Here is a 22,205-nt window from a genome sequence, read left to right on the forward strand (position 1 = left end):
GTGCCGTGCGTGTGATCATTGCTTGTACAGCCCTCTCGCAGTGTCCGGAGCAAGTATGGTGGGTCTGACACACCGGTGTCAATGTGTTCTTTTTTCCATTTCCAGGAGTGTATAAATATTCACAATTCTCCTCATTTATACATTCAATCAGTTAGTTCTGTACAGAAATCTCCAGATACAGCCCAATTTCTTCCATTGTGCTTCCAGATCTTCGTTTTTGGATTGCAAAAATTTAAAAATGACTCTGAAATTTCCGGGGTCAGGCGGCTCTCCATCAACTTTCAGCATGGGACCAGCAGGGCAATGGTGGTGCCCGAGGTTGGAGGCTCACATCCTCTTGGAGATGAACGGACAGTGATGCGTGTTGCTGGAGAGACACCAAAGAAGGGAGTTCTGCACAAAGCTAATCTAAGACTCTCACCGCATTTTCGTGTGTATCGACTCTAGATGTCCATGCTCAGCATGGGCAGCTCTGACGTGTGGTAAACCATCTTTCGAGCAGGTGCTGTTTTTCGCGGTTGCACACACAGCATTCCTGGAAGACGAGGAGCAGCTCCAGCAGGTCGCAGGAAGCGCAGTCAGAGTGCTTCTGAAGTCAGTCTCCGTGCTCTGGTGTTCCTGTTGAGTCACAGTGTTACATGCATGGGTGCATTAAGTGAAGCTAACTGTAGTCCACTTTATTAGAGAGTACGAGCGTTGAGTTACGGTTTGCTGTGGCTATTGCGCGTAGGGCTGTGATTAGTGAATATTGTGTGTTACGTGCAGCGTGCGCTGAAGTGAATATTGTGCCCCAAATAATGTTGGCTTACTGCAGTACTCACAGCACACGTGATTCGGCCAAAATTATACGTAATTTAAAATCTCGTTACGAGTTTCGATCTTTTAATTGAACCTGTGGTTCAGACGTAAGTAGTGTGAGTTGGTATAGTCTCTTGTATGAATGAATTCGTTATATAAGATAAGTCTGAGATGTTCGCTATGAGTGTTCCAGAGAATAAGAAGGTGCGTAAGATGTGGTTGCATTGTACTGCCATATTGCCAGCACGTCGACGCACAGATTCGCTGACTTAATTAAAAACGTGTTGTACTATGAAGATGCATTAACCTAACTCCGAGATACGCTTTCTCACTGTTACAACGTAGGATAGCCTCACTCACCGAAATTAAACTCCCAGTGAAAGGTGTCGGTTTATCTAACTACACGTAACTTAATCGGTAGCTCAGTATTAAGAGCAGTAGCCTGTCGAATTTTACAAGATGATATCGTATCTAACCCGTCTACATGCACTTACATTGCAATCGCTGTTCACACACCCTTTATATCCCTCCGTATAACCTCATTGTCCAACTCTTCGTTGTACTGTGAGCGTATGGTGATATCTTCACTACTACCAGTGCTTTCCAAAAAAAGTGAATTGCCTGATTGACGAGTAAATGCATTTATCCTCTGTTGCTCATTTCTGAGACTAAGACTAATGTGAAGCTAAATATAATACATACCACAACCGAAGCAACTGGTGCAGTAATTTTTTAACGCTATTTTCGTATTTCGTGTAAAACTTTTAAAAATATGTGACCCTTACAGGATTCGAACTAGTGAGCTCTTTATTAGCAGTTGAATGTAATTCGTGCAAGACTTTTAAAAATATATCGCCCTTACATGATTCAAACTAGTGACCTCTTTATTAGCAGTTGAATGTGCTATCAGTTGCGCCACCAATACCTGCTGGGTTATGGTCACTGATGAGCGTCTTCTGCAGAGGAAATCAGCTACTTTTCCCAAGAAAAAATTTACTGTGCTTTGTGTCGTAGCTCATGACTGATAGTCGACAATCTCTCGGTCTCTTGTAAAAATCATTTTGTACAGGCAAACGACTGTACTTTACTAGAAAGTTACGTTGTGTGGATTGCATAGGAATCAGGTGGAACACAATTACAGTCTGTCGGATACTTTTGTCTATGATGTAAACGTACGTTCGTAGACAGAGCGAGTTCTGTAAATCATGAAAATAGAATTAAGGCAACATGTCTCGATTCTAACATTGTTGTAGTGACGTAAGTAAATTCTTCCTTCTGAGCATTACATTCATTTCAATAAACTTGTGAAGTGAACCGTTACAATCAACTATAGAATATGCAAGTGACAGCATTTAGGACAAAGTTTACATTTAATACTAGCTTGTTTAGTGATTCAAGTGACAACTTCCGATATTAACGGTTTCGTAACCTTCTGTTATTTATATTTTGGAGAACCACGATCGCGGTAAATCTCTTATATTTTACATTTTATCGATAAAAAGCTGTGGCACCAACAAACCGATTGTCACTTTTTATCATCGGTCACAGACACCACTCTCAACAATGAAATACAGCATGATACGTCACGAGCAGTTGCCTGGCATCATTGCGATACTTATTCGCGACGAGTGTACTGCTTCTGAGTTGCTACTTGTGCTGTATTAAGTGTCGAGCGCTATTTAACTAACAGCTTACAGTGATACTTGCTTTCTGAGGGTGTGTGAACTTCCTCGAGTTCTAATAAGAAGACAGAAAGCCAGTATCAGACGGGATTCTGTTGAGGAACAGGTAAGTAAGCAGTCATCATCTCTTCTCAGACTTTGCATATGCGCACAGTGATGTTCACAAGTTGGCATGCCCTATACGCTACTATTGGAGAATGCTGTGATGGTAGGTGTTTAGTCAAAAGTATAAACCTTTTTCGTCTTTTCAGAGGTTCACTTCTTTCAGTTCCATATTACTGACGACACCGATTACTTGTACTGATCAAAGTTGAAGGTACGAGAATAGTTTCACAGAACCATCTGATTCCATCCTTCACTAACGGTTGCGCTATGTACACTGGAATCATTTTATCACTAGCATGTATCACACTCTTTTCTTTCTCCACGTACAGATAGACTGTTTTGTTGTTAGGTGTATTTGGCGGTCGTCGTGCTGTTGTAAAACTGGATCAGATGTAGATCCACAGGCTAAAAAGTAGGCCATTCCTGCGACTACTCTCTCATTGGTCAGCGACGTGTCAGGTCACTTGAGTACCCAGCGTTGACGCAATAGCACGCGCGCTAATGAGGTTCTGACGTCCCTTTTCATTTGATTTTGAGCATCTCATTGATGGGGCTCAATATGATTCGAAAGAATTAGGAATCGAAATATTCGAAAACAAATGTAAGACGGTAAAAATCAATGCTGACAACACTTTTGAGCCTCCATAGATAACGTTAGATAGCCGTCACTAATACTTCCAGCTTAAGAACGTGACTACGCCGAATATTTTACAGTTATATGTGCTACTTTAGTTCAGACATATTTTGAGAATATTATGACAGAGGTGACGAAATTTACCTTATGATGGTGGCCTGGATAATTTTACTTAAGTTTGCTGAAGAGGACTCAGTCCAGAGAAGATATTTTCGCAGAAACCCGCTACATTGCATTCCATTTGGCTCTTTTGTTCAAAAATCAAATGCAGATGAAAGTTCTCCTATTTACATAACCATCAATGATTTTCTTTTAGGTTTCTGTAAATAATTATGTACTAGTGCTGCTAATGACTACCTCACGCGTCTTCGACGTGGTGACATGTTTGCTCCATGAAATAATGCAAATATAATTTCTAAATATGATATTGTTTCAAACCACTCAGGTCATGTACAAGTAGGCCCAGCTTTCGAAAATACACTTACCTATTCTTGTTTCGCTATTATTTTTGCGTCGACGTGGCAGTTTGCTGTTGTAATTCCTAATGAAATGTCAGTGTTTTTGTACATAAATGCGATGTATCCTATCAAGTATTTTAAGGAATTCTGAGTACCGTCTTCACTGGAGCTCGCTGAATCACTAAGATCGTAATCTCCAAACAAATATTCTTCATCTGTAATATGGTGATGTGACGCCTGACTTATTTCGTTTCACAACTCACTAGAAATAAAATTCTCGAATACGCGCAGTATTTCTTCTGCATTATTTTTGTCTTTGTCCTCTGCAATGGAAGCCCCAAAGTGTAAAGGTATATTGTTCGCATTGCCAGTCAGTATTACTAGGCGTACTCTATTTTCACCTCAAAGGGCGTGGACCTACTATGAAATGTAGTAAGATCATGGATGATAGAAAAGGTATCAAGATCACGAATTCTAGAAATGATATTTCCGACACAGTGTTAATTCAGTCTGGCAGTCAGGATGTAGGTTGCCCCAGTATTTTTCATATCTGCGGGAAGTCTAAATCGTTTGTTCATTAATGTAAAGAATCCTTGTTGAAACTGTTTGAGACCACTTCTTTTCACTACTCGTATATTCGTGCAAATTTCCGAAAATATCTTCAGGGAGTTTCCTTGACTCCTAAGGGTGAAACCACAACCACTTCTAAGAGGTACGTTCTGACCTTGGGTGTACCTCGAGTTCAACAAATCGCAAACGTTTATGAATTCGATGAAGCTTGCTTCACAATCTTTATGGAGGACCTGTCTCACAGCTTCGGCAGTGAGGCATGAAAATAACCGTGTAACTTTTCTACAGTTGACTTGCACTTCCACTCACATTCATGCGAGCTTCCGATATGTGATAGGTAATCGAAACATCATTTGTTTGGCAGTGCACAAGATCTTCTATTACAGTTTTTGTAAATACGGTACCATTAGACAAGGTGATCCATCGCCAAATATAGGATTTCTTAATAATTTTAGAAAATGCAGTCTGTCGTAAAAAAAACATATTTTCGTTGAATTTAAACAGGGTTCGAAAAATACGTCTTCGTTGTCGATACACCAAATTTTTCCCCCACTTATAAATTGTTTCGCTCCCATATCTCATGTAACTGCTACCACACGATCACAACTCCTTCGGTTTCTGAAGGATTGTATGTAACAAGTTGCTTGTCACTGTAACATCAACATCGTAATATATTGGCCGTTTCCACTTTCAAAAAAATTCTAATCCTGGCTACCTGAACGTTGTTGTGTGGTTCAAGTATGACATCGCCAGATTAATCGTGGGTCACACGACTGTCGGTGTTCGTAACATGAGCGCTTTGTACAGCCGTGACCTCAAATGGTGTAATCATAGATGACGTGTCCTTATTAAAATCTCGTACATTGTTTAAAATGACTAGTTGCCACTTAAACTGCTTGGCCGAATTTTGTGATGTTGGTCAACAGGGCAAACGATAACGCTTTCATTTTAATGAAGCATATGATTTGAAGACAAAGTTCTTAAAGTAATTGCACTTTCGATAGCTTCAGAACACTACGTCATAATTTTTTTTTCCCGTCAGGCACAGAATTTGTCCTTGGGTGAAACACCGAAATAGAATAGTCTTAGCCTCCTTATTTACTCTTTCGGTATTCTTACTAGCAGAAACCGCTGTTTTGAGATATACATCTTGTTTCGTAGCTTCCTTCAGAGTTGCAATTTTTGCTCCACTAAAGTTTTTCTTCTCTTTACAATAGCCATGTCATTGTCTAGTCCTTAATTTCTTGCTCTTTGCCTACAATGATCAGAGGAAATTTCTTTGTTAATTGACTTGTACTGTTTTCTTATTTTGGAAGACAAAACTTCCATTATTTTGAGAGGCCTCTTCCGCATTGTTTTGCTGTTACTAGGACGTTCTCTTTCTTTTACGTCGTCTTCCATGTGGGCAGAACCTGTGGCACCCAGTTTCATTTTCGTACCAGTTGGATATTTTCTGGGATGGAACTACATGTGACTTCAGCAACTTTTTTCTTGGTAAACCCAGTACAACATTTTGCATGTCCCGTTTGTAATCCTATGGACGAAAATTTTCAGAATATGTACATACATTTTTATATTGATCTTGTCCTCACATTTACAACGAGACAACCATTCACGTTGGAGTACTAAGTCTTTCAAAAACCGATGGTAAAGAATGCCCTCGGTTCTACGCATAGACTTACTACAGTTAGCAACAGCACAACAGGAGGTGTCTTGGCTCATTTTACTCTGAAATTACTATGAACAACGCAGAGGATAAAAAAAAAATAGGCCACAGGTCACGAACTTGACTCAAGTAATCGAGATCACAGCACTATCAACAACTGCGAAAGTCCCATGAATACTGTGCAGTGACTCCCCAGTGAAGCCTCGCCTTGTGAGGCCGGGCGACCGGCAAACTCGAGAGAATCCGCAATACGCCCCCATGCTTTCGGGTTACGTTCTACACATTATGCCGATTATTAATCACTTTATAGAAACGTTTTTTGTTTCATGCTGCGCTACGTGATTTATTTTAATTTTAGTGATACTTGAATGATTTCCATAAATTGTATCTGCGTCTTTAACTGTAATTCAACAGATAGTTGTAGATGCTACGTGATTACAAAAAAAGAGAAATTATAATATCATATGCGACAGATAATCAACAGTGTTGAAACTTCCGATTTTCTCTCGCGAATGAATCTGTAAATCTGCAGCCATGTGTGTGAAACCATGTGCAAAGCTCTAACTCAAACCTACGGCTGTCTCTTCAACCGACGACGATGTTGTATTGTCCGAGTAGGATCCTGCCTAAATTTAATACTTCAGATTCAGTCTCCCCCGCTCCAACATTTTGTCACAGAGAGCAGATTTCATTTTCGTTCCTATCCGTTTTCCCAAGAAGACATTTTCTCATCGTCGTCGCAAAAAAAACATGTATCTTTTTCGAATATCGTATAACATTCACAGTTTTAATATGCCTGGCAGTACCAAAAACTGTTGCCTTATTTTGTAGACTTGCGTCGCTTACTAAAAGCGTGAATGTTAACATGCGCCGAATTCAATGCTGTAATGTCAAGTCGCCGGAGATACAACCACCATTTTCTATGTTTACGATTGTCTCGTAACAGAGTCTTCCATTTTCCCATATACTTCAACGAAATGTTTCCTTCATGTCTGCGCCGGTTGTTGTCATCCGTTGTCCTGCTACGTAGTACCATGTGAGCTGCGAAACAGTGGACAGCAAGGGTCTAGTGTAGGACTTTTTCACACATTTGACCGTCAGACTCTGAGCACATTCTTCAAGTTACGTAGTTAGTAATTTATTTCGTTAGTTTCATGTTCCATGGAACATTTTACGCGATAAATCATAATGATGTGGTACATTTCATTTTACATTCTCACTGCATGTTGATTGGTACATACGGTTACAAGCTGAATATATTAAGTTTGGGTTAGTAGATCCTAACAAACACCTTTTACAGATTACTATAATAGAAATTGTTAAGGCGAAGTTTTCTCCGTTTGTTTTAAAATTGTACTTTGATTTATATAACTGGGTAAATGACCATAAATTTTCTTTTTAGCACCGTTTGCCCCTTTTTGTGCTAAAGGCAACCTTAATGCCGATTAACAAATATGATTTATATTTCTTATGTTACTGTGATTACGTACTGCATTGTTCTTTATAATCTGTAGTGGATTATCTACAACAGACTTCATGACTGCGAAGCGGTAGTCAGAATTCCTTAAACAGATGTCTACAACATGATCTTGGGTGAACACCTCATATTATTCATACAACACGTTATTGAGCAACGACGATTTTATTTCTTAAAGCTGAGTTATCCCAAACATTATTGCATATTACTTTATTGAATGAAAATGTGCGTAATATGTCAACTTAATGATTTGTCTCTCACCATGATCAGTGCTGACTCTAGGTGCAAATGTAACTGAGCAATGTTAGTTTAGGAGTTACAAGATGTGCTTTTCCCACCTTAATTTCTCATCGATAAGGACGTCTAAGAATTTCGAAGTTTCTGTCTTGTTGATTATTTCCTTACCATGTGTTACATTTATAAACGGTATAGTACACCTAAATGTGGTAAACTGAATATGTTGGGTCTGTTTAAAATTGAGAGTGTGACCACTCGCAGGAAAAGTGTTTTTTTCCTTTTGGTCATCAGTCTTATGGCTGGTCTGATGCTGCCCGTCACGAATTCTTCTATTGTGCTAGCCTCTTCATGTTAGAGTAGCACCTGCAACCTAGGCCCTCAATTATTTGCTGGATGTATTCCAATCTTTGTCTTCCTGTACTGTTTTTTCCTCTACAGCTCCCTCTAGTACTGTGGAAGACATTCACTCATGTCTTCACAGATGTCCTATCGTCCTGTCCCTTCACGTTATCAGTGTTTTCTACATATTCCTTTCCTCTCCGATTCTGCGCAGAACCCCCCTCATTCCTTACCTTATCAGTCCACCTATTTTCAACACTCGTCAGTAGGACCACATCTCAAATGCTTCCATTCTCTTCTGTTACTGTTTTTCCACATTCCATGTTTCACTAGCATACACTGCTGTACTCCAGACGTACCTTCTCAGAAATTTCTTCCCGAAATTAAGGCTGATATTTGATATTAGTAGATTTCTCTTCACCAGGAAAGCCCTTTTTGCCATTGATAGTCTACTTTTGAGGTCATCCTTGCTCCCTTCCGTCATTGGTTATTTTATGGCCTAGGTATCAGAATTCTTTAACTTCATCTACTACGTTACCATCAATCCTGATGTTAAGTTTGTTGCTGTTCTCATTTCTACTACTTCTCATTACCTTCCTCTTTCTTCGATTTACCCTCAGTCTATACTCTGTATTCATTAGCCTGTTCATTCCGTTCAGCACATCATGTAATTCTTCTTCACCTTCACTCAGGATAGCAATGTCATCAGCCAATCGTATCACTGATATCTTTTCACCTGGAATTTTAATTCCACTACCAAACCTTCTTTAATTTCCATCATTGCTTTATCGATTTACGGACTGAAAAGTGTTAATGATCCTTTTAATAACTTCGTTTAACATTTCTCCTTTTTCTGTATGCATGCTTGAATTGACTGCAATACTAGTGTCATCTCGTAAAGGAACTACTTCTGTTTGCTGAGTACTGGATGGCTGATCACTTACGCACATGGGGAACAATAGTGGACCGACGAGTGCGTCTTGGGTCCCCCATACATGACTTCTACACAGTCAGAATTATGTCCTCAAAGCGTATTGGTTGAATTTCTACGTTCATCTTTCTATAGTCTTTTAGAAAGATATGATATTATCCATTCGTTCGTTATACCATCAGTCCAAACTCACTTATTTTATGTGGGAGAATACTATGATTCATGTAGTCAAATGCCTCAGATAGGGCACAAAAACATCAGCCAGCACTTGTAGTGCTTCGAGAATTTCCGCGTAAATTCTAGAACCACTTGGCCTTCCTCCGTCTTGAACCCACGATATTTTAAATAGAAGTCTGAGAGAGACGAATCAGACCTACTACGCATTGCATGTTTGGGTGTGCAGGTCTAACAAAAAGTCACGAGCAAAATCTGGACGCGGCGGCCTAACGGCGGCCGACAAGTACCTGCTGTACGATCCATAGAGTTTCGGTGTATGTGTAGAGACGAACCTGAGCTATTCTTTGCTGGTGCAGTGACTGTGATGATTATTATGGACAAATGATGAAATGAGATATTTGAGAAAATGCATGCTTATCTTAATTTCAGAAGGAGAATTTGTGATACAATTTGATGAGAGTTATTTATTCATCTTGCTGATGACATTTTTTCTTGAACTATTCGGCCCTAAACTTTCAACTATACTTAAGAAATGAATACATTTATACTTAAGAAATGAATACATTTGCCACCTGTGACTCATAATTTATAGCCCATCCATTCAGTTCAATGGTCATGTTATCCAGTTCTGTGGCTGGTTGTCTTGTCACACGTTTCCCTATGTTCCATATAGCCTTCAGTCTGATGCTGAAATCACTGATTTCTCAAATTATATGCATGTTCCTTGCTTCTAATACCCTCTTTCAGCAATTCTCAGTTGTTTTTGCAGTCTGCAACAGTTGCAAAATCTCCACTTGTCCTTGCCAGAAGATGCATTTCATTTTTCCTTTTAGATAATACTTTTACCCCTCTAGTGGTGCATGGTTTTTAAAATGGCTGATTAGTGTCATTTCTGACTAGCTTATGCATAAAGTCAATTTCAAATAATCATATGACTTTATCATGGAATAGATTAAATTCAATGTTACGATTTGGCTCATTACAAATTTCATCCCATGTTATCTCAACTGTTCTTAAGATCATTTGTCCTGGAGTCACTAATTATTCTGATATCCATTGACCTGTATCGATACTCTAAGGTGCTACGTTATGTATCCTAACTAACTGTGCATCATATAAGAGAGAGTCTGTCTTACTGGGTGATCAGTTATTTCCTTCCATTGAGCTTCACCAAAGAAAACATAATCAGTTAGTGTCCTATTGTTTTTATCCAATCACGCTGGATAGTTAATTATTGAAACCAAATTGTAGGAACCAAATATAGTTTCCAGGTCATTTTCATGACAGTATTCTTTAGAAAATCTACACTCAGGTCTCCAAACACTATTAACTGCCTGCTGTTGTCTGACATACAGCACAACAAGGTATCCAGACTATCAACAGTTCAAAATTTCCCAGTATGGATCTATATGCAGTTACAGATGAAAGTGAACTAGTTTTCTGTTTCTGAACCCGTATTAGTGCTGCAGAATGTAAGTTTCTTGCATATAACTTACCTAAACCTTTGCTTATATTTTGCTGATACAGGCACAGGATGTCTATCTTTACGTAGCTCTCTCACAAGAAGCTTCTAATTTATTACTCAGTCCTCTAATATTTATATTAAAGTAGCTGATCTTAGTTTTATGTGCATTCTTAGATATTTTGTGGGGTTCTTCTGTTAATCTGACTTGTTTCAAAATAGGGTGCCTGAATTCTAATTATAACCTACAAAGGTTTCTGTCTGATAGCAGTAACTACTGGGATCTTGCTTTTGCTTCTGTTTTTGCTTTGTGTGGTGGTGCCCAGCCCCCCCCCCCCCCAATCCCGTATTCTATTGTCAAGAAGTTCAGTAAATCTATCTTTCCCTAGCAACAGGCATAGCACTAATATGAGATTTCTGATATTTTATTTCTGTCAACAGCACTGCCCACCTCTGTATTCACACAGCTGTCAGCAGTGTTAAATAAGGGCTGGATTTGTTGCTGCAGGACTCCACAAAGCTTTTGCTTACATTTGAATGAGTAGTTGCTACTCCTACTTCATCCGAGTCACCCCTAATGCTTTGATTACCGTTCTTAGCCAGGCTCGTCTCTGATCTGCCTACTACAACAATCTGACCCACTTTGCCAACACCTTTGCACAAATGCAGTATGTTCCGTGCCACCTGCCTAAGGCTAGCACTGGACTTCACAATATTTGTGACCTGGTACCCTCTTATTAATTTGACAGTTTGACCTGTACCATCTCGCCTATACCCGTCTCATTGCTACAACATAGCAGTAAGCCTCTTTTCTCCCTACTATTCTTGATACTGACCTACATTGAGTAGATGAAGTTGAAGAGCTCTTGCCATTTCGCCCATTGCTTGTTAACTTTACCCAGACCCATGATCTTTTTCGCTCTTTAACCTATCTCGTTCAAATTTTGCGCCATCTGCTTGAGCCGGAAGACCACAAATCTTTGCTTCCTGTTCAGCCATTCCATTCTCTACTTTGAAAGCCTACTATTTCATGACAATTTGACCTGTACCATCTCGCCTATTCCCGTCTCATTGCTACTACCTAGCAGTAAGCCTCTTTTCTCCCTACTGTTCTTGATACTGACCTACATTGAGTAGATGAAGTTCCCTCCTGCAGTCACCCCAATCAAATTCCATCAACAGTCTACACATACCACTCTCTCTCTCTCTCACTATCCTACGGCATTATCCACAATTTTCATAAACAAAAACACAGATTGCACGCTCAAAATTAGAATGAAATCACACAACACACTCCACGCTACACGAATTCATATTATTTGTGGCGAGAATGTTAACGCTTCAGATGTATGATACAACGAAAAAATTATTTATTTCCTCTTACAGCAAGGACTTAGTACTCACTTATCTGCAGTATCTGTTAATTAGTTGCAGCATGATGTAATTTTACTGTAGGCAAACTATATATAATTAAACGAATAGTGCGAAAGTTTCGAAATCAAACAACTTAAGATTCATGCTCTTTTCCTGAAATATGAACTTAATAATGAGTGGACATGCTCAAATTAAATTGTTGGAAAGAATAACAGAAGAGTTCAACGGGTTTCTCTACATTAACCATACCCAAAACGCAAATGAAAGTGTGATGGCAACCGGATCTTACGGTCTTTTCGAGTTCTGTGGACTAATGCGTAAAGGATGTGATGCCTTTAGTAGTAAACATAAAAACTCACTAATATATGTATTTAATGAGTAATTTATAGTCAATTAATTTCATGACATTCTAAGTAACTTATCTTTACGAGAGCGCAAGAAAACGTCGGAATGCCAGCATATGAAGATAATTACGCTTATTTCCATGAGAAAAGAAGGATAGTTATTTACTGCGCTACGTCTCTTCTCATTTGTTCTCGATCGATAATGCGTAGACATCTGTGCATATGAGATGAACATCAGAACCAGATAAGGGTACTCGTAAATTCCAGCGCGTCCAAAAGACACCATTGCTTCCATTGTTTGAGAGAAATTTCGTTGTTTCAACCGCGAACCATGAATTATATGACAGAAGTTGAGACGATCAGGGTGCACTTATGGAAATTCTCCCAAGCTATCTCCATTCCATGCATAAAATAGAAACACGCAGATGTACACCATTAATCAATTATGCTAGCTATAGTTGATTACAGTGGAGAGACATGTTAAAGCAGACGCAACACACGAATGTTGCAATTCAATTGAGTAAATATATCACCCACAGCAAAGTGAAGATGAAATTCTCAAATCAGAAACCCTGCTAGTTTGCATCCTTCACACTCTGTATGACGCGTGTAAGAAATCTCCTGCCAGTTTTAACTTACATGGAACAAAATATTTATTTTTTTATTACTGCAACCGAATGTCTCGACCTACCACCACTCAAGACATGCGGTTTTCAGTATACGCTACAGTGGTAGACGATTCTTTACCTAGCGTTTGTAATAATAGCATCCCCTACAATCATTTCAGACCAATGCAGAAACAAAGTTTCTCGGTTTAGGTCTCATGTAACAGTAGAACTACGTCAGTGGAAGTAACGTTTTAAATAAATAATGGATTTCTTCTGAAAGTATGAACGAATTTCACTGTTTGTCTTAAATTATTTGTATGTGACCAATCAGGAAATGTAACTGTGCGGACAGGTAGCTTTGCAATGAACGTGAGTCGAATACTAAAATAAAAAAAAAACAATGGAAGAGGTGTCTAAAGCGAAAAGGTCATAATTCATTGTTGACACATGATACCAGAAACTCGTTTTGCAACAACTTAATAAGAATAATACGTAACAGGCAACTGAAACAAAACACATACTGTATTTCGTCATCACTTCGGCCTGGAATCTGATTGACTGGAGTAGAAGAGGCGTGTAGTCTGCGGTGCCTTTTCTTTTCACAGCAGGACTCCTTCGGTTGTCATCTGCGGCTCCCAGACACCACAGCGGTACGCCCCCTTTTGTTTCCTTTGATGGCAAACCAACCTGGGCTACCATTTCAGCAAGATAAGCCCTCTCGGTGAAGGCGACAATTTCTACTGCTTGTCTTCATACTTGCCAAACACCAATTTCGACAGCAAGGTCGCCGGATCTCTCCCGACTCGACAACGTTTGGAGCTTCAATGCCAAATCCCTCTAACCATCTCGGGATTTTGACGGTATAACGCGCCAATTATGTAGAATTTGGCACTGTATCCTACAGGGCGACATTCAACAATTCTATTAATCAAAGCCAAGCCAAACAATTGCTCGTTCGCAGCCCAGTGGTGAACCAACGCTTTACTGTCTTGTAGCTCTTACTCGTGAATAAATAATAAAAATTTTCTGAAATTGTAGTCATTTTGTTTGGCTAAGAAATGGTTCAAATGGCTCTGAGCACTATGGGACTCAATTTCTGAGGTCATCAGTCCCCTAGAACTTAGAACTACTTAAACCTAACAAACCTAAGGACATCACACACATCAATGCCCGAGGTAGGATTCGAATCTTCGACCGTAGCGGTCTCGCGGTTCCAGAATGTAGCGCCTAGAACCGCACGGCACTCCGGCCAGCCATTTTGTTTGTCTGTACATGTACCTAACACCTGGCGATTTCCTTTACATTCGGATAATTCCTTCATGGAGCGTCATTTTCTTGTCTGAGAGCGTATTTCGAAAAATTTTATTCGTAACTAGCTTTATAAGCTTAATAAACTACTTTCGGCACGTACCCAACTTTATTTGGGAACTGGAGCCCTAAACACATCTCGCTTATCCAGTCTGAGATCTCACTAAGTAATTAATGATTTCATCGTCAAGGAGGCACCTAATCTTCGGTCCTCCCTTTCTTTCATAATATTTTCAGCACAGATACTTGAAATAAGAACCCAATGAACACTTTATCAACTTTTATTTCGTGTTAATTTTTCAGCACAACTTTTAACACCTTACCGTGTAAAAAAAAATTAAAAAAATAATCAGCTCATAATGCGTGCCAGAGCTACCATACGTCTTGGTTGTGGTACCACTGTGTACTGTGCTCTGACGTAACAGTAACAAGAACTGTCACTCAAAGTAATTAACATTCATTACATGTTATTTTTTCGAAATGTGATTATTTGTTCATGATAATGCTCTCACATGCATATTTACTGACACTTCATCCCTAGTCTAAATACGAATACGTCACAGCCTTATTTGTACGACAATGAGCTCACTAACGTAGGGAGTGAACAGAATCCAACGGAGACGATGTACTGTGTCGGTCTGTAAATAAGAGCATTCTACTGCTAATCGTGCGAGCTACTGCACTACACATTACTCCATTCTTGTAAGACCGACTGTTGCACTGTTGTTCCAGTACGGGTACCGTACAACACACCAGAATTTATGAAGGACAGTGATTTATAGTTACTTTATCTCGTCGTACGATACAACACCTGACTTCACAAAATATTCCAGAGGTGGTAGGGGAAACCAAAGCTGACTATGAAAGAAGAATGATAACTCGTTGGACGTGAGGCCGGAGCTTTAATTAACTAGCTTGTGCATAGTCACTTCAGTCACAGTGTTTGCACTAACAAACGGAGCTGTTACCTGTAGTGTGCATTAGTATTCCAGTCTACGTCAGCGCAAATATATGTAGGCTATCCTCACCCCATACAACCTTTTACATCTATCCCCTTAATAAGAGTTAAAAGCGCGATAAAGGTTCAGATTTGCCAAAAATTTAAACATGAAGTCACAATTTGCAAAAGAATTCCGTAAATGATACTGACAAACCTTTCAGTGGTTTAACTTCCTGAGTTTGTCGACTGCCCGCAAAATATCTTTATCTTGGTCAGCGATCATAAGTATATAATATACTAGATGTATAATAACTTCTTTACTAATGTGCTCGTAAGTGAGACAGAATTCCCTGTGCTCAAATACACCAATGGCCATTAAAATTGGTACACCACGAAGATGACGTGCTACAGACGCGACATTTAACCGGCAGGATGAAGATGCTGTGATATGCAAACGATTAGCTTTTCAGAGGATTCACACAAGGTTGGCGCAGGTGGCGACACCTACAACGTGCTGACATGAGGAAAGTTTCCAACCGATTTCTCATACACAAACAGCAGGTGGCCGGCGTTGCTTTCTGAAATGTTGATGTGATGCCTCGCGTAAGGAGGAGAAATGCGTACCATCACGTTTTCGACTTTGATAAAGGACGGATTGTAGCCTATCGCAATTGCGGTTTATCGTATCGTGACATTGCTGCTCGCGGTGGTCGAGATCCAATGACTGTTAGCAGAATATGGAATCCGTGGGTTCAGGAGGGCAAAACGGAACGCCGTGCTGGATCCCAATGCCGTCGTATCACTAGCAGTAGAGATGACAGGCGTGTTATCCGCATGGCTGTAACGAATCGTACAGCCACGTCTCGATCCCTGAATCAACGGATGGGGACGTTTGCAAGACAACAATGATCTGCACGAACAGTTCGACGACGTTTGCAGCAGCACAGACTATCAGCTCTGAGATTATGGCTGCGGTTACCCTTGACGCTGCATCAAAGACAGGAGCGCCTGCAATAATATACTCAGCGACGAACCTGGGTGCACGAATGGAAAAACGTCATTTTTTCAGATGAATCCAGGTTCTGTTTACAGCATCATGATGGTCGCATCCGTGTTTGGCGACATCGCAGTGAACGCACATTGTTTGAAGCGTGTATTCGCAACCGCCATACTGGCGTATCACCCGGCGTGATGGTATGGGGTGCCATTGGCTACACATCTCGGTTACCTCTTGTTCGCATTGACGGCACTTTGAACAGTGGACGTTACATTTCAGTTGTGTTACGACCCGTGGCTCTACCCTTCATTTGATCCCTGCGAAACCCTACATTTCAGCAGGATAATGGACGACCGCATGTTGCAGGTCCTGTACGGGCCTTTCTGGATACAGAAAATGTTCGACTGCTGCCCTGACCAGCACATTCTCCAGATCTCTCACCAATTGAAAACGTCTGGTCAATGGTGGCCGAGCAACTGGCTCGTCACAATACACCAGTCACTACTCTAGATGAACTGTGGTATCGTGTTGAAGCTGCATGGGCAGCTGTATCTGTACACGCCATCCAAGCTCTGTTTGATTCAATGCCCAGGCGTATATCAAGGCCGATATTACGGCCAAATTTGGTTGATCTGGGTACTGATTTCTCAGGATCTATGCACCCAAATTGCGTGAAAATGTAATCACATGTAGGTTCTAGTATAATATATTTGTCTAATGAATACCCTTTTATCATCTGCATTTCTTCTTGGTGTAGCAATTTTAATGGCCAGTAGTGTATATTAGAGTTCCTTGTTGTTAGATAAAACATCTGACATAGTCGAGATAACTCGTAATGGAATAGCTTTCGAGATAAAGTGTTCTCTCTTTATCATTCGGAATTAATTTCGCCGAAGTATTTGTTTTCCCGTCTGCCTAAAACAGTCAATCGCGGTCTTTCGATCTTTGATTTCAATTTTAAGTTCGTAACTGTCACAATATTAACATATCAGCTTTGACAGACGTTGTAATGATTCAAAGAATTATCTCTAAACACTTTCACAAAGTTTCTTTTTAAATAAAAACACAGTAATGTCGTTTATCCAGATTGAATATCGTTCGTTAATTATCAAACGATATCAGTATCTTTGTATTCAAAGATAAACACTCGTGTTAACTTTTTATACGTATCCTTCAAAACAAACAATTTTTTTACACCAACTTGAAAACTACCGATCACTACCAAGTAATACTGCACAGTTATAAGGCAGATATAATTATATTTTGGCCAGATTTGTAGTCCTTGTATTCAGTAAATTCAAATTAGTACAGATATTCGTAGGTTTTGAATTACGAGTGCTATGATCGAAGTTAAACATTCTTTCTCCTATACGGTAAGAAAAAAACAACAAAAACAAAACGAAGTCCTAAATGCCAACGCCACATTGTACCATATCCTTACTTAATATTCGTTCAAAAAGTGCGATTCTAAACATCCTCAACCGTTGGCGATACGCATCCCCTTATAATCCGCAGTGAAACATTTCAGCAGTAACTCGACTTTTTTAAATTTCCATATCTCAATATTGCTAAGCATTTTGTATTGATGGTTCCCTGAGGCCTATAAACTTAATAACAATAAAATCTGTCTAAGGTGCGATTCCAATTGCCTTAGGGTAAGAGCTTGAATGTGAGTATGCCAAATCTGCAAATATTGCTGTTAGTGCCACACCTAAACCACAACCGCAACTCAGACATTACATCACTCGATGCATCAACACATCAGATAATCGAGTAAAGTAAATTTTCAAGCACCCAGTTACCTCTGGCTGTGTGAAAATGCGACCTGAAAATTCATCACAGAAAATCGGCCGATTCTGATACTATAAAATACCACTACAATAACAAACATTAACATTTGGACTTGGTATCCTATACACGTGACCTTCCGTCACTAAAAAAATTAAAGTACCCTCTCATCAACTCAAAACCTCACAAATGACCCTTGCCCCAACATCCAAGTCACTAAAATCCGCGTTAGTCATCTTCATCTCGAAGTCATCTTCATCTCGACTTACCACATATTGCATCTGCACTATAACTTGTCTGACCCCAACAGATGTCAACTCCAAATCTTTGCTGAACTTCTGGCTACGATTAGCGACACACACAATTCTACGAAATTACGTTTATCACCTCTCACTCAACTGTAGCGAACACCTCTCTGGTTTCCACCCCAAATTCAGTAAGAAACCATCAAAATTTACCAACGCATAGCGTAACTTCGACTTTTGACACTCCATTAATTATTAGAATCAAATGGGGAATTCTTGTAGGGGCCAGTTGCTCGGCAGTGTTGTATCATCTCTGGAGTCTGCGCTGTCCATTTGGTGATTTCTGCTCCGCCTTCCATTTCACAATGGAGAAGGTCCAAGGACGGTGGATCTAGAACATGTTCACATCCATGCAGTTAACAACTTACACGAATAATTGCGATCGTACCAGAGCTGTTTTTTGCACGTGAGTGACTAAGAATTTCTCAAATGTGCTTGACACAGCACAAGGGATAGAGATGGACGATAAACATGGATCACTGAACCTAAATTTAATTACTTATTTAATTATATATTTCTTATTAGCCTGTAGAGATCAGATTCTTAAGGCCCTCACATACGTCTGAACAGGTAAACATAAACAAAAGAATTACATAAAAAACACAATAATGTTATGCGTTACTAAAAAATTATAACAGCAATGTTAATAATGGTAGCAATACAACTAATAATGATAATCGAAAACTGTAGAAATTAGGAATGAGGTTAATTAGTAGTTGCACAACAAATTCTATTACAGCAATTTACATTGTTAAAAAAATAATAATTCGAAAAACATTAATTGTAATAGCAACACTAATAATAATAATAAAATAATGAAAGTGTCAATGGATGCTAGGAATGAGGAAAATTTCAGTAGAGAACTCTGCAGACAAGGAAAGAAAAAAGTGATGGAAGAGGTAGCGTTGATGAAAGTGAGCTGCGACAAGAGAGAACAATTCTGACAGAAGATGGGCCGTTAGCTGTCGTTTGAAGTTTGAAAGCCCTTTAGTTTCTCTCATATTTTGAGGGACATTGTTCCAAAGCCGGGTTCCTGATATACGAAATTATTTAGAGAATATGGGATTGTTGTGTACTGTTACAGAGAGGATTGTACTGTACTGAGAACGAGTATTGCCGTTGTGTTGTTTTAGTCTAAGGGATGAAGACAAATATAAAGCTGCCCAGTGATTGACAAGACACTGCAGAAAACACGGCGTGCAGTCATGATAAATGTTCATAGCCAGGAGCGATACCGTTGTAACATCGTACTTCAGAAAGTATCATGTTTAAACATTCATTGCCAGTTCCAAAAGATGTGAGCTCTCATACGAAAGTCCTTGCAAAAATGGGGAGTATTAGTGTCCTCTACCACGTTTCTCTTTTAAGCTAGAGAGGAAGTACTTTTCTATATTTATGTAATGAATGAAGTGATCCCAACACCTTGTTACAGACTGCAGTTGTGTTTTCAGCCCAGTCTAGGAGTGATCCAAAATTATACCCAAATTCTTTGCAGAAGAAGAAAGGCGAATTTGTGCTTTTTGGGATTAGGACTAGAAAAGATTCTATGAGCTTAGGAGTGATAAGTCTTCGGTGAGCGACTAAGATTGCTTGCATCTTTGATGGGTAAGTTTCAAAACTATGTTCTGCGCACTTTCTGATAAAGCAAGCAAATCAACTTTCACGTTCTGGATGGCTGTGAGCAGATTTTTTAGACTTGCACGTAGGTATAACACAAGGTTATTAGCGAAAAAAGGATATTTCCAATAGAAAAAAATGGTCGTCACACTCCTCATTTGCGACCTCTATATTCCGATCATTACACACTGCTGGCAGTATGTAGGGTATGAGGAGAAACGTTCTATAGAACAGGCATTACTGCGATTAATATTCCAAATGAAATAATAGGTGCAATGTGAAAGCCTTTCATTCATCAAAACAGGCAGCCTAGACTGAGTTACACGTGTTGCATACATTCCGTAAAAGTTCAAACACTTTCACACGAGATAATACTAGATATACGTAGTTAGAGTACATACACTCCTGGAAATTGAAATAAGAACACCGTGAATTCATTGTCCCAGGAAGGGGAAACTTTATTGACACATTCCTGGGGTCAGATACATCACATGATCACACTGACAGAACCACAGGCACATAGACACAGGCAACAGAGCATGCACAATGTCGGCACTAGTACAGTGTACATCCACCTTTCGCAGCAATGCAGGCTGCTATTCTCCCATGGAGACGATCGTAGAGATGCTGGATGTAGTCCTGTGGAACGGCTTGCCATGCCATTTCCACTTGGCGCCTCAGTTGGACCAGCGTTCGTGCTGGACGTGCAGACCGCGTGAGACGACGCTTCATCCAGTCCCAAACATGCTCAATGGGGGACAGATCCGGAGATCTTGCTGGCCAGGGTAGTTGACTTACACCTTCTAGAGCACGTTGGGTGGCACGGGATACATGCGGACGTGCATTGTCCTGTTGGAACAGCAAGTTCCCTTGCCGGTCTAGGAATGGTAGAACGATGGGTTCGATAACGGTTTGGATGTACCGTGCACTATTCAGTGTCCCCTCGACGATCACCAGTGGTGTACGGCCAGTGTAGGAGATCGCTCCCCACACCATGATGCCGGGTGTTGGCCCTGTGTGCCTCGGTCGTATGCAGTCCTGATTGTGGCGCTCACCTGCACGGCGCCAAACACGCATACGACCATCATTGGCACCAAGGCAGAAGCGACTCTCATCGCTGAAGACGACACGTCTCCATTCGTCCCTCCATTCACGCCTGTCGCGACACCACTGGAGGCGGGCTGCACGATGTTGGGGCGTGAGCGGAAGACGGCCTAATGGCGTGCGGGACCGTAGCCCAGCTTCATGGAGACGGTTGCGAATGGTCCTCGCTGATACCCCAGGAGCAACAGTGTCCCTAATTTGCTGGGAAGTGGCGGTGCAGTCCCCTACGGCACTGCGTAGGATCCTACGGTCTTGGCGTGCATCCGTGCGTCGCTGCGGTCCGGTGCCAGGTCGACGGGCACGTGCACCTTCCGCCGACCACTGGCGACAACATCGATGTACTGTGGAGACCTCACGCCCCACGTGTTGAGCAATTCGGCGGTACGTCCACCCGGCCTCCCACTTGCCCACTATACGCCCTCGCTCAAAGTCCGTCAACTGCACATACGGTTCACGTCCACGCTGTCGCGGCATGCTACCAGTGTTAAAGACTGCGATGGAGCTCCGTATGCCACGGCAAACTGGCTGACACTGACGGCGGCGGTGCGCAAATGCTGCGCAGCTAGCACCATTCGACGGCCAACACCGCGGTTCCTGGTGTGTCCGCTGTGCCGTGCGTGTAATCATTGCTTGTACAGCCCTCTCGCAGTGTCCGGAGCAAGTATGGTGGGTCTGACACACCGGTGTCAATGTGTTCTTTTTTCCATTTCGAGGAGTGTATATTCCGCTACCTGGAAGAAAGGGGACGAGCAGGCGAGAGGTGGCGAGGAGAAGGACATCCAGTCACCCTCTACCTCTAACATTTACATTTTTTGAGTCATCAGTGTTATGACTGGTTTGATGTGGCCCACTACGAACTCCTTTCTTGTGCAAGACTCTTCTTCTCTGAGTAGTATTCCAGTCTCCGTCTTCCTTTACAGTTTATGAACTCTACAGCTTCATATAGCACCATCGAACTCATTCCCTTCCACTTGTCAGAGTTTTACACGTATTGCTTTCCTCTCCCATTCTGCGCAGACCCTCCTTACTCGTTACCTTATCAGTCCACCTAATTCTCAACATTCTTCTGTAGAACCACATCTCAAATGCTTCGATTCTCTTCTGTTCCAGTTTTCCAACAGTCCATGTTTCACTACCATACAATGGTGTGCTCCAAACGTACATTCTCAGACATTTATACCTCATATTAAAGCCTATGTTTGACACCAGTAGATTTCTCTCGACCTGGAATGCCCTTTTGCCAGTGTCAGTTTGCTTTTGATGTCCTTCTTGCTCCGTCCATCA

This window comes from Schistocerca americana, chromosome 4 (genome assembly GCF_021461395.2).
Source record: "Schistocerca americana isolate TAMUIC-IGC-003095 chromosome 4, iqSchAmer2.1, whole genome shotgun sequence".
Classification (NCBI taxonomy): domain Eukaryota; kingdom Metazoa; phylum Arthropoda; class Insecta; order Orthoptera; family Acrididae; genus Schistocerca; species Schistocerca americana.